The sequence below is a fragment of the Rattus rattus genome, chromosome 2 (genome assembly GCF_011064425.1).
Source record: "Rattus rattus isolate New Zealand chromosome 2, Rrattus_CSIRO_v1, whole genome shotgun sequence".
Classification (NCBI taxonomy): Eukaryota; Metazoa; Chordata; class Mammalia; order Rodentia; family Muridae; genus Rattus; species Rattus rattus.
In genome coordinates, this window is record NC_046155.1 from 183,116,853 (window position 1) to 183,132,409 (window position 15,557).

Sequence of the window (15,557 nt, forward strand, 5' to 3'; positions counted from 1 at the left end):
CTCTCAGCTACTTGACACAATTCTTGCCTAGATAACATATACCCACCTTGTCAAATGGACTTTAAATAGTAGATGTGGTCATGGTGCCTGTTCACTAGTTAAAACCTAACTAAAAAGGAGGGAATATGAGTCAAAACATATTACAAAATTGATGAACAGCTAAAAATTGAGAGAACCTGTTTTGAAAAATGAGTTTGAGATAATCATTAATATAAAGATGCAAAAATTCTGAGTATTAAAAGTTATCCTAAATATAACTGGAGAACCTACATTAATACTTTATCAATATGTGCTAAATGGTACCATCAAATAAAACACACTGTGAACTACACTGAAAACATTTATTTTTTTTCTCCCAGAGTCAATTTGGCAGTGAACTACAGTTATAAATCATGTATGATATTTAATGGCTATGGAGGGCCATTTCAATGAGATACTTCAAGAAATTATGACATTTAAATTCCTAAACAAAGTGAACATATTTATTTCTGATTTGAATTTAGACAATTTCGATTGGTAGATTATTAGGAGGTCCTGTGGAGAAAATGAGAAAGATTTCAGTAAATCCTGCATTTACCTGTCTAATTAGAAATTTCATTGTCTGCACAAGGAGTTCAATTGTAACAGCAGATGGCCTTGCCCTCCACAGTTATTTTTCTGAATCCAGATATAACTGCACATAAACTGAGGGATCTGAGAAAAATTAAAGAAATGTTATCTAAATCTTAGTGTTTTATCAAAAATCATCATAAATAGAATTTTTGAATGTATTACAATCAATTCCCAGGTATTCGTAAATAAGAGAGGATTATTTAGAAAGATTTATACCTGGGAAAACAAAATGTGCTTATAGAGTTATTGATAATTATTATGGAGTAAGGAGAATATGTAGCCAAATGAGAATGGGGAAGTTTGAAAAAATAGGTGATAAGGAATATAATATAAAAGACAAATCCTGAGTGATACAATCTTTCTACTTTCTGACTAATGCATTGATCACATTTACTTCCATCATGACTGAGGATCTGTTCTGTCAATTTGATAGGATTTAGATTGGACATAGAAACAGATATGCATATTTCTAGGAAAGATATATAGATAAATTTAACTAAGTTGAAAAGGGACACTTAAATTTTGATGATGTCTCAGAATGAATATATAGAAGATAGAAGAAAGCAGCATTATTGATGCCTTTATATATATAAACCTCATATTTTGGAAATTACGTATTTCTAAATATAATGCACAGACCGTGAAATTAAGTATAGATTTATAGGAGATAAATATATGCAAGCCAGTAGATTCTCCATATGCACTCAATATAGGTCTCCTTATCTAGAGGCTGAAAAAGCTAGCCCAATTGTTCATGGGATAGACATTTTTTAAGCAAGATTGACAATGGACAAAAATTTTTTCAATGTGGTTGGAATCGAAACATTTTAATTTTCTCCTCAGTTCTACATTTCTCATTGTAAATATGGATGTATAGAAACATTATCATTCTGGTTCTTGAGACTGTTTTCATGACTAACCCTTGGTAGGGTTCTATCTGTAATTGAATTTCATATTTTTGGATCATAAATAAAAATATACCATTTTTCCATGACTCACCTTTGGAAATGTTCTTTGATCCTGCAATAAAAAGTAAATTTTATATTGTTTCATGTTATTAATCTGAAATGAAAAGTTTTTCTAAAACACATTGACCCAAGACACATGTGAGAGCTGGAAATATCCTCTTCCAATGTGTTCCTAATATTTGACAGGCAGACACAAAATAATATTCATATGAATGAATACTGTGGGTTTTATTAAACACTAAATATTGCCACTAATCTGAAACAAAGAATGAGAACATACAATACTCTAGTACTACCATTGTGGTATTTTGTATTGGTAATCAAAGAGTAAGGGATCTTAAGACAGAAAACAAGTGTCATTTCTTCAGAAATTAAAATTTTATTAACACAAGCTAAAAGTATTGATTTAATATATGACTCACCTCTGAAAATCTTTCTGCCCATTGTATCATAGGCTCAGATAAAGACAACTGTTGGCCCTCAGGAGCGTTTCCTGAAAAGGATCCTATTTTCATTTTACGTCCAAGACCCTTTGGTAAATTCCAAAGGTTAAGAATGTCATATTCTGCATTTAATTACTTTCTCCCACCTAAACTCATGTTGTCTCTCTCATCAATGTCCTTTAGGAGAATGTTTAGCTAAAAGAGATTCATAAATTTATATTAAACTTTGTCCAGAAGACTGAAATGAACATATAGTTTTGAATGTGTCTTATTTATCTTAAAGTATGATGCAAAGTCAAAATTAATGAAGCGTCTAATAATGTTAAAAATGAATGATTGTGTGGGATACCACAACTAGCCAGACCTGCTTTGCTTCCTGATTATCTACAAAGATCAACTCTCTAAAATGAACTTGCTGATTTCTAAAGGATAAAAAAAGTGAATTGTTTAGGTATACAATCATTCTAATTGTTTCCATTACATATCTTCTCATTTATTGCTGTTATAAGAAATTTACAGAAAAAATACTGATTTTTAATTGCAACTTTTAATATGAGAATATTGTATATCTAGCTATTGATGACATGACATTTGTTTTGACTAATACCATATCCTCCTGTACTCTTTCATTCCATTTATCACAAACACACACTGGAAACTGTCTTGACCTTGAAATGAGTTTCAAATACAAACATTCCTAAGATTATGGACAATATGAATATAATTTTATAATACCCAACTTTCTGTAATTGCAAATCTCACATATAAAGGTGCTGATGACACAATATAGTAGAGTGGCTATTACCTGCCAGGGGAAGAAGGTCATCACTTCCCCATTTTCATGTGGCTGTATTTGTACTTGTTGAAGACTCATCTGATGGAGACTGTGAGCCACAGCATACACAGTATTGTAGATGTTGTTGCTTTCTCCACTGATTGCTGTGTCCAATATATGACGAGGTAATACATCCAGAGACGCATTGGATTGACAGTTAGCCAGTAGTTGACAGTCAATATCAGAAAATGAGCACTTGAAGAACAAATGCCATAACTTAGGAAGGTAAGTATCTTCTGGATATTTGTAAGGATTAACTGTTTGAATAAACTTAGTAAGTTCAAAACTCTCTTTATAATGGTGTGTAAAAATAAGGCTACCATGAATTGAGTCAAGCATGAAATAATCAGCATAATCAGTAATATGAGGTTCAGTGTTCATGACCCAGACTTTCCATGTTAACAGTCTTTGCCCAATATTTCGCATTATACCTATGATGGAATCAATGTCACTATAAATAATTATGACATTTGTCTCATCCAATTTTCCCAGAATTTGTTAAAACATCTAGTCCACATGACTGGGATTATTTTCACAAAAGCTATGCAGACTCCTTTTTTCTCCATATCTTCTCTGAACTCTGATAATATTTTGTTCCGTTTGTGGTCATCTGGAAGGATGAGACCAACCCAGGACCACCTAAAATGAGTCATCAGAGATACAATGCAAAGGGAAAAGAGATGTGTACTTTGGGGCATCTGATACAGAGAAGAATATTGACCACAGTCACTCAAGATGGGATCATAATGTCCAAAAGAAAGCTGAACCAAGTAAGAGGAAGAATATTAACAAGGAGCAAAATTTCATTCCTGAAGCAACAAATGACAATGGGGGGAAAGGTAGTTTTATCTCAATTTTAAAGAATAATTACATTTATATAAGTTACAGAATTTCCTGCCCAGCCTGTGAGTTTCAAAGAACCGGAATTTAAGAGAAATCTTGATTCATATTAAAGTGTTTTGGTACTTCTTTGATGTTGAATAATTTGAAAGCTCTTCTTGTAGTTTTAAAAACACCTACAATATGAATAAAGAGACCTTATTCTCAGGTCAACATTCCAAATTCTCTTACCTGAGGAAATTTAAAGAGTTGAAGTAATGTTCCAGTTTGGGCAGATGTTGTCCCTGTGAGTGCAGCAGTAAAAATTCTTTTGTTACAATTATAATTTGGTAAAATCTTTTTCTGTCCTTGACTTGTGATCCAAATACAAACATTCATAAGTGTTTCCTTCTCAGTGAATCTGACATTGTAGAAATCAAATCCAAGAGATATATTAGGTAAAAGATTGGGGTTCCCATTTATCTCCTCAATGGCCAATACCAAAGCCAGAATATACTGGTAGTTCTTAAAATTATACCTGTATAAATGACAAAATAACACCAAACACAAAAGGAATGCAACATGGAACACATATCAAGTATAGTAAATTTTATAATACATCTTTGTTTCCATAAATTTTGCAGTTTAACTTTTTCACTGTGTATAGGTGGAACTACATTTTGTAAATATGTTAATATTTGGCAAGATCATTTAATATCACTACATATTATTTATAGTTCCTCAAAACAGACTTGATTTATAATCTATTAGATTATACTATGAAGGTCAGTCTACCTACTATGAATCACTTTTTCACAAAATTACATATCTTCTATTATGTTAATTTATAATATATTATCAAACCAATCAGATTTTAGAAACAATATGCTTACTAAATAATATTACAAATGAAATACATTTCTTATGGGTAACAGTTACCATAACTCTGATATTATTTTTCTAAGTATGGCATCTGAAAGTGCTAGTGGATAATAAATGAGCTTAGAACTTAGTCCATATAATCACTGGATTATAGGCATGTACTCACATTCTTTTTTAAAATATTACCTCAGGTCATCACTCTTTTATTTTGAATGCTTTTTAATGAAAAGCAGAAAAATACTGAGTAAAAAAATAATATTATTCAACGGAAAAGAATTGGTAAGAATATTTAATTTGGGGAATAGAATAGCTAACATTTTTTCATTGATAAATACTGTGTATTCAAATAAACACACACATATAAATATATATATATATGAAGATATAAATGATTTTTGACAATTCCCTATGCATGAGTCAATAGAATAACTTTTATGTATTGCATTCTAAAGACAGCAAAGGAGCTCAATATAATCAATATAAGACAATATAGGTCAAACTTTATCATTCTATATTGAATCTGATTTTGAGAGAAAGTGGAATAAAATAAATATATTTTGAAATGACGCCTATTTTTATTATTTTTCTCGACATTGTGACTTAAGTACATCATTTCTCCTTTCTTTTAGTCTATGTAAAACCTTATGAACCTCCCTTTATCTTTCTTAATTCATGGACTATTCCTTATTAATAGCCAAGAATGACATAAACTTATACACATGCAAACACACATGCGCGTGCGCTTACAAACGCATGCGCGCACACACACACACACACACACACACACACACACACACACTCTAACTAGGGTATTCTTTGAAGTAGTCTTCTGAAGATGTAATATTCTTACAAGGGAAAGATTACACAAAATGTTATGCACCACCAAATGAAGTCCATATAGCAGTAAAATTACACAGGCTGAATAGGTTTTTAAAGACTGAAAAGAATCTCCTTAGAGTTTTCAGAAAAATACCAACTGATACTGAGCTTTCAAATTGAATACCTGCCTAGTGAAAAATAAAAGTGATAATGATGTTTGCTAATCAGGCTAGGAGCAAAGATACATGATGGAGAACAGCCATATGATAGGAAAGCTAGATTTAAATAACTTAAATAACTGCTACTCTCAGCATCACGAAGAACTCTTAGGTTCTGCAAAACATCCAAAGAAAGAACCAGAGAAAAGGAAAGAGAAGTTAATACTAAGGATTATGGGCACACCCAAGAAAACAAGCAATAGAATGAGAAAAATATTGTTCTCTGATTCTTTTGTTAAAATTTCTTACCTCAGAGTGATTTTTAATCTTGTTTCTCAGATATTGGATCAAAATTATGATTAATATACATAAAGTACCTACATGTTTTTAGATGCTATTCAAATTACTGGGGTTTGAGCCATGTGAAAATATTAAGAAAGTGGGAACCTAGTTCAACATTAAAATATAAGATTGAATGTACTCAAAAAATGCAATTCTGATGAATCAGAAATGAAATTCATAGAAATATGATAGTTACAACAAAATACCATGCAAATCACTTGGAAACAACAAACATCTATGAAATGACTGCATGAATTTTTTATGGCATAAAATTTTTTGAGCATCTTAGAAAATATTCTCTATTTACTTATGTAATTGCAGTGAAACAAAGTAAAACATTACATTATTTAATTTTATATTATTTGAGAATGGAATTAATTTTATAGAAAATCAGTCTATACATGTCTGAACTATTACTGAATGTGAATATTTTAATTGGATCCATACATTTATCTCTATAAGATGAATTTCTAATCCTTACCATGCTGAAAAATAAGAGACATCTGTTCTTACTTCAGTGAGATTTTCTAAACGTCCTTAGGGCAGAGAGTTTGCTATACATTTTATGAGCTCACTGTGTTGGTATTTCTGGTTTTGCTCAAAAATATCTGTCCATATTATATTTTTACTTACAAAACACACTGATAAAAAGCTAACGAACAAGACCTGAATGCCAAAGGAAAGCCTAAACTGAGAATGAATGAGGGGAAGTGGAAGCAACAGGAAAAACACCAAGAAAAGGGTTTTCTAATTAACATAAATAAAAGGAAGGCCATGAATGATATTTGGAGCACTCATGATACAGTCTATCTCTATGAACTGAAAAATTATACTGCTGAAATTCAAAGAGGATATCAATGTTAAAGCCAATTCAGAACCAAAATATAGCTAAGTTTAGCACCACATTCACTCAAAATATATGTAAAATTGGCAATGCAATGTTTTATAGATTTTTCATTTTTAAAAGAAATATAATCTTCATTTGGATTAGTTATAATCTATTTATCTATGGAATATTTATAACTAAAAATTTCTGTATTTAAAATGATAAATGTTTGTATATTATCAGGGAATAAATATTGAAAACCTCTAGCTGTAATCTAACTTTTTGTAATTTGAGCAATGGTTATAAAATGTCAAATATGAATAAAATATACCATAACATAAAATATTTTAAAACAACTTTCCAGATAATAATTTTATTTATTATGAAAAATTGATGATGATGGTATATAAGTACTACTAAGAGATATGTTCTTGTGATATGTCAACTTTATAAAGCTAGAAATAGAATAAATGAATACATGGTTGATTAAAAACATTTGTACATATAAGTTTACACCCATATTTTAATTGATGTGAGGGAAAATAATTTACTCTCATAAAAATATAGAGGACATCTTCAGTTCTATCTGGAATCATATTAGAAAGATTAATGAAGTGACTGAATGTATTGTCTAAAATATTGGCTTAACAACTGTAGGATCCTCATACTAGATTAGAAGGCCTAAGTGATCTTAATATACTCATTATAGGATGAGAAAATTTGTCCTTACAGTTTTTCTTTCACCTGAAAATGTGAGATGTATCAAAGTGTGTCCACACACAAAGATGTTCATATTATAGTAAATTTGAGAAGACTATACTATTAATGTGACAATTAAGAAAGCCAATTTCTTCTTAAAATTTTTCTATGTTCAACAAGAAACTCTACACAATAAATACTCACTTCTTACACTTCCTATATGATAGATTAAAAGAAAGAAACATTAAGAGAAAGAATCATTTAGAAAAGGTTACTTTTAAAAACTAACATATCAGAATATAATGACAGCTCACTTATTCTTTTGTAAATGTAATAGTCTCAAGGAGAATATTTATGCTTGCAAACATATAATGAATAAGAATCACAGAGAAAGATAGGAATTTATCCCTTTAAAATGCATAGAAAAGTTTCAAACAAATAGGTAAAGAATTTAGTAGGAATGACAAAAGAATGTTTTCAGCTTCCAGAGACTAAACCACTACCGAAAGACTATACATGGACTGATTCCAACTCCATATGTAGCAGGGCATGGCCCTGTTGATCACCAATGGAAGGAGATGCCCTTGGGCCTGCCAAGGTTGGTCCCCAGTATAAGGGAATGCCAGGGGGCTTTAAGGGGTGGTGGACAGGGAGGGGAACACCGTTATAGAAGAAAAGCAAGGGGAGGGAATAAGGGACTTGTGGACAGGAAACCAGGAAAGGGAATAACATTTGAAATGTAAATAAAGAAATATCCTATTTTAAAAAAAGAATGTTTTCAGCTTTGCAGTATGTAGGCCTATTAGTGATCAATTCTATAGGAAGATTATACTTAGTGAATGAAGTGTATGAGATAATATTGTTAACTATTTATAAAATATTTCAATAAATTACTGTCATAAATTTTTTCTGACAAGTTAAATATTTGTGACAAGGAAAGTACTTTTACTTTTAATGAACAAGCCAGACACTAATACTCACAGCACAGAAACAGAAATAAAGAAATAGTCTTTGCGGTGAATGACTTGATACTGCACAATATAATGGAAGAACATGTCAATGCATTTTCATGCCTGAAATTGCTGAGTGTAAAGGACACAGGAATAGTGAAGCTATAAGAAGCATTAATTATGATGAAATAGAAGGGTTAGAGTTTGGCTCAGTGGTGGCGCGCACCTAGGAAGCACAAGGCCCCTGGGGTTAGGTCCCCAGCTCGAAAAAAAAAAAAAAAATAGGAGACAAAAACTGAAATTTCCTATCTGTTAAGCATTTGAGAAAATTGTGTTTTGTTTCTTAGATAATTTATGATTCGCCAAAATAAATGGAGATAAATAAATACTGAATATCAATCATTTTACCTAAAAATCAAATTTTCCATAATCATATTTGTTGTTTTATATTTTCAAAATTAATCCCTCAGAATAACATAGTGTTCAGTATGCATTCATATAGAAACTTCCCTTCTCCTCCACTATGTTTGATAGAATTCTTAATATTTCACTATGATTTTACCAAACACATAATATTGTCACACTGAGTGTAATTTACCTTCATACTGGTATTTCTTTTGGTTATTGTTTTACTTGTTAACTCCCAAAAGTTTTTGTTATGCTTTTCAGGGAATTTCTAAGTCTTAATGTTCTATCTCAGTGCCCCACTTTCTGTATAAATACAGACATAAGATGGTCTTCATGGAATTGGAAGGTTTGGTTGAGATAAATACATCTTATCTCCTTTTTTGGGAAACATACAGGAGTACTTCTGTTTAATTTGTAAAGACCTGTCTGACACTATCTATCTATCTGGAATATTTCATACAAGATAAAACAGCCAAAAGTTGACCCACTCATAGTCATGATGTCTGGGTAAATACAGCCATAAAATTGAAAATACTGCAAAAAAGCATAAACTGGTAAACACTGGGAACTGGAGAAAAACATTATATTCGCAAACACTTATAAGAAAACGTGAGATAGATGAAATGTGTGTGCAGCACAAAGGTATTCACAGCTTCTAATTGTGATACAGTATTTGAAATTAGCTGCATGTAGCAAAAACACAGTCTCTTCAATCAAGCAGTATAACAAACATTCAGGACTTACAGCCTCTAGTGAAATAATCACAAGAACACACCCGGAATATGAGCAACAAGGTCAGGATGCAATTAATTTATCCTCTTTTCAGACCATAATATTGAAAATTATTCTGACATTGTGGTATAACAGCAATTGCAAAGAAGAAGTTTACCTTATTTATCAAATGATGAAACTAAAATGAAAAAACGCCGTTAACATTTATTTCCACCTGAGAGAGGAAAAGAGACAAAAATGATAATAACTTTAAAAAATAGATTTTAGAATATTTATGAATTGTTACATTAAAAGTAAATCAACATATTAGTACATTTTGATACCACACCCATTAATTTATAAGAATTCTAAACATAAAAAATAAATAATTGTACTTACTGTAAATAATTGTCCATATATTGGTATGGTAGAGTTTTATGTGGAACTTTGTTTAGAGAATAGTAAGTATGAATAGGAAAAAATGCACCTATCACAACATCTCCTTCATAGTGAAATTCTTCAGGAGTTTTGTAAAAGCACAGACTGATATCCACAGTGACAAAGGAAGAGACAAATTTGGGAATCTGTAAGAACCAGGAAACAAAGATCCAGTAAAATATATTATTGATACATTGGTTCACTTGATGCAGACCTGGCACTGCCTAATACACATATGCTGAGGTCATGTTTTGTGACTATGATTGTTTTTAACTTTGTCCATTAGTGAGGCTGTCACACTAATCATTCCAAAATTTTTCTGTTGCCTCCTTCCCTTCTATTGGGAATTTTTAAACTATTTTTGGGGGCTCTACACCTGAGGCCCTCTATTTAAATAAAAAATCTAGAATATAAATTTGCTTGTATTTACTAGCCAAAGGCACTATGGTTTCAGCCAATGTCACAAATATCCAGAGATCAGAGTTGACATCCTCTTGGGATGCATTGGCTAAAAATATGAAGCAAGAAACTTTTTACATGAAAACAATATTGGCTGCTCACCACATGTTATATCAGAATAGCCCAATTACATGAAAAAGAAAGGACCAAAATGAAAACATTGCAGGTATATCCACTCAAGATTAACATATTCCAAGGTTTTTGAGAGGTCTTATTTGTGGCTTAACAGTAAAGCCTCAGAGAAAACTGTATAATATTGTTGATATTTTTGCTAGGGCAGTTTCTCAGCTAACATTCTGGTCCTGACTCACTTGCCACTGTATTTCTACCAAATGGTTCTCATTCGGCTTACCTTACTGCTCTGTTGCTCTTCTCCCATGATTCATCATCTGTATTCTGCATTACTGCATTCCTACTGTATTTCTGCATTCCTATCTTCTTTCTGCATTCTGTGACATTTAGAAGACATCTTTTTTGGCCCAATTGATAAGATATAATTCCCCACCTAAACATACAAAGTCCAGTACCATCCATCCCTTAAAAACATTAATAACAACCTGTAAATACACAGAGCAGAATCTTAATGTCACCTGACATGGCTTCTCCCTTTTTTACACACACACACACACACACACACACACACACACACACACACACACACACTCAAAGTAAAAACAAAACAAGCAGGAACAATAACAACAAAAGGTAGTGTGAGAGTAGCATTGCCCAGTAATATTGCCTTTTGGAGTATTCCACAGAAGTTTTCATTTTAACATTTTAACATGGTAATCTCAGAAAATTATGTCTTTTTGTGTGTGTGTGTGTGGCAGACAAGGAAGTCACAAACATTTATATAAAGAAAGCAGTAATTGTGTTAAAGAAATGACAACACCATATATCTTGTCAGCAAATAAAATGCCAACACAACAATTTACAAGTTTTAATACAGGGTCACATATTCATAGTCAATTGACACCACAATTATAAGCAAAGGATAAATCAATATCTCCTCTTTTATTCTGAAAAGGGTCATTATCTTTCATATTAGGATACTATATACAATTATAAAAATTTTGAGAAATATGAGAATAGGAATTATATTTACAATATCCAGTTCATTTATATTTCACAATTTTGAAAATGTACTCTTACTATCTTATCTTAATGTATGATTTGTAGAGTATGTTTTTTTTTGCCAGAAGAGAACATTGAAATGTGCTTTTTAACTTTAAACGTAGAAGACAACTAAAAGAAATTTAAGATTTTGAGATTTTTATTGTATGTTTTTTATTTACATTTCACTGCTCAGGTTTACCATTCATATACACCCCACTCCAATCCCCCACCCCCTTTTTGTATGGGGGTGTTCCCACACCCAACTACATACCCCTTCCTGCCTCCCCACCCTGACATTCTCCTACACTGGGGTGTGGGATGGTCCAGCTTGTCATGATAAAGGGCTTCTACTCCCGTTGGTGCCAAACAAGGCCATCCTCTGCTACATATGCAGCTGGAGCCATGGGTCTGCCCATGTGTACTCTTTTTTGGATGGATGGTGGTTTAACCTCAGGGATCTGTTTGGTATTGTTCTGTGATGTTGCAAGCCCCTTCAGCTCCTTGAATCCGTTTTCTAATTCCTCCAATGGGGACCCAGTTCTCAGTTCTATAATTGGCTGCTACATTAGCCTCTGTATTTGTCAAGCTCGGACAAAGCTTCTCAGGAAACAGCTATATCAGGCTCTGGTCAGCATGCAATTCTTGGAATAAGCAATAGTGTCTGGGTTTGGTGGCTGTATGTATATGGGCAGTATGACCCGGTGGGGCAGGCTCTGATTGACCATTCCTTCTGTCTTTGCTCCAAACTTTGACTCCATATCTCCTCCTATGAATATTTTTGTTCCCCCTTTTAAGAAGGAATGACACATACGTACTTTGGTCATCCTTGGGCTTCACGTGAATTGTATCTTTGGTAATTCAAGGTTTTGGGCTAATATCCACTAAGCGTGAGTGTACACCCTGCGTGTTTTTCTGTGATTGAGTTACTTCACTCAGGATATTTTCTAGTTCCATCCATTAAATTTCATGAAGGAATTGTTTTAATAGTTGAATAGTAGTCCATTGTGTAGATGTATGACATTTTCTGTATCCATTCCTGGATACAGAAAAAAAAATTTGTATCCAGATTCCTGAGGGACATCTGAGTTCTTTCCATCTTCTGGCTTTAATAAATAAGGCTGCTATAAACATAGTGGAGCATGTGTCCTTGTTATATGTTTGAGAATTTTTGGATATATGCCCAGGAGTGGTATAACTGAGTCCTCAGGTAGTGCAATGTCCAAATTTCTGAGGCACCTCCAGACTGATTTCCAGAATGGTTGTATCAGTCTTGCAATCTCACCAACACGGAGGAGTGTTCCTCTTTCTCCACATCCTCACCAGCATCTGCTGTCACCGGAGTTTTTGATCTTAGGCATTCTGACTGGTGTGAGGTGGAATCTCAGGGTTGTTTTGATTTGCATTTCCCTGATGATAAAAGATGTTAAACATTTCTTTAAGTACTTCTAAGCCATTCAATATTCCTCAGCTGAGAATTCTTTGTTTAGCTCTCAACCCCATTTTTAATAGGGTTATTAGATTCTGTGGAGTCTATCTTCTTGAGTTCTTTATATATCTCAGATATTAGGCCTCTATTTGATGCAGAATTGGTAAAGATCTTTTCCCAATCTGTTGGTGGCAGTTTTGTCCTAAGAACAGTGTCCTTTGCCTTACAGAAGCTTTGCAACTTTATGAAGTCCCATTTGTCAATCCTTGATCATAGAGCTTAAGCCATTGGTATTCTGTTCAATAAATTTTTCACAGTACCCATGTGTTTGAGGCTTTTCCCCCCTTTTTCTTCTATTAGTTTGAGTGTATCTGGTTTGATGTGGAGGTCCTTGATCCACTTGGACTTGAGGTTTGTACAGGGTGGTAATAATGGATCAACTTGCATTCTTCTACATGCTGAACCAAAGAGATTTGTTGAAAATGCTTTTTTTGACAGGATAGTTTTGGCAACTTTGTCAAAGATCAAGTGACCATATGTGTGTTTATTCATTTCTGAGTCTTCAATTCTATTGCAATGATCTTCCTGCCTGTCTCTGTACAAATACCATACAATTCTTACTATTATTGCTCTCTATTTCAGCTTGAGGTCAGGGATGTTGATTGCCCCAGAAGTTCTTTTATTGTTTAGGATACTTTTTCTCTCCTGGGTTTTCTGTTATTACAAATGAATGTGCAAATTGCTCTTTCTAATTCCATGAAGAATTGAGTTGGAATTTTGATGGGGATAGCATTAAATATGTAGATTGCTTTTTGGCAAACTGCCATTTTATTCTATTAATTTGCCAATCAATGAGTATGGGAGATCATTTCATCTTCTGAGACCTTCTTCAATTTCTTTCTTTAGAGTCTTTTTTTTCTTTTTTTTTTTTTTTCCGGAGCTGGGGACTCAACCTGGCCTTTTGCACTTGCAGGCAAGTGCTCTACCATTGAGCTAAATCCCCAACCCTCTCTTCAGAGTCTTAAAGTACTTGTTATATAGATTTTTACTTGTTCATTTGAGTCATACCAAGGATTTAATGTTGTTTGTGACTATTGTGAAAGGTGTTGTTTCTCTAATTTCTTTTTCTCAGCCTGTTTATCCTTGGAGTAGAGGAAGGCTACTGATTTGTTTGAGAGTTAAGTTTGTATCCTGCCACATTGCTGAAGTTGTTCATCGACTTAGTAGTTCTCTGGTGGAACTTTTGGCGTCACTTAAATATACTATCATATCATCTGCAAATAGTGATATTTTGACTTCTTCTTTTCCGATTTGTTTTCCTTGATTTCCTTTTGTTGTCTGATTGCTCAGGTTAGATTTTTGAGCACTAAATGAATAAGAAGGGAGAGAAGCAGCCTTGTTTTTAGTTCCTGGTTTTGATGGACTTGCTTCAATTTTTCTCCATTTTTTTGATGTTGGCTACTGGTTTGCTGTACATTGCTTTTACTATGTTTAGGTATGGGTCTTGAATTCTGATCTTTCCCAGACTTTTAACATGAAGGGGTTTTAAATTTGTCAGTGCTTTTTCAGCATCTAATAAGATGATTGTGTGTTTTTTTCTTTTAGTTTGTTTATATACTGGGTTATGTTGATGGATTTCTATATATTGAATCATCCTATATCCCTGGGATGAAGCCCTCTTGATCAGGATGGATGATTGTTTTGATGTGCTCCTGGGATTTGTTTTAGGAGGATTTTAATGAGTATTTTCATAAAGGAAATTGGTGTGAAGTTCATTTCTTTTGCTGGGTCTTTGTGTGGTTTATGTATAAGTGTGATTTTGGCTTCAAATGAAGGAATCGGGTGTATTTCCTTTTATTTCCTTTTTGTGGAACAATTTGGACATTATTGGTATTAGATCTTCTATGAAGGTCTAATAGAATTCTCCCACTAAACTCTTCTGGTCCTTGGTTTTTTTTTTTTATTAGAGAATTTTAATAACTGCTTCTATTTCTTTGGGATGGTTAGATGGTTTATCTGATTCTGACTTAACTTTCATTTTATCCATATTTTCCAGGTTTGTTGAGTATAGGCTTTTTTAGTAGGAGCTGATGATTTTATTAATTTATGGTTTTCTCTTGTTATGTCTCCTTTCTCTTTTTTCTGATTTTGTAAATTTGTATACACTCTCTGTGACCTCTTGTTTGGCGAGCTAGGGGTTAAATCTATTGTATTAATTTTCTCAAAGAATGAGCTCTGGTTTTTGTTGATTATTTGTATCTTTTGCTATTGTTGTTGTTGTTCCACTTGGTTTGATTTCTAGCCCCTTCGTTTTATTATTTCCTGTGATCTACTTCTCTGTGTCTTTGTTTCTTTTGTTCTAGAGCATTTTAGCTATGCTGTGAAGCTTGCTAATATATGCTCTCCAGTTTATTTTTGGAGGACTTAGAGCTATGTGTTTTCCTCTTAGCACTGCTTTCATCGTGTACAATAAGTTTGGGTATTTTGTAAATTTCATTGTCATTAAATTCTAAAAAGTCTTTTAGTGTCCTACCTTCTGTAGGGAAAGTTAAATCAATTATGTAGTGTCCTACTTGTTGACAGTTTTTGGTTTTTGTGCTCTTAGCAGTCAATATTATGGAAGTTTATAACACACTTTGCCAGTTT

General features: G+C 32.9%; 1 pseudogene; it reads right to left on the bottom strand.

The window, feature by feature from the left end:
- Positions 1–581: 581 nt before the first annotated feature.
- On the bottom strand, positions 582–10,748 carry LOC116893495 (annotated as a pseudogene).
- Between the last annotated feature and the right edge of the window lie 4,809 nt (positions 10,749–15,557).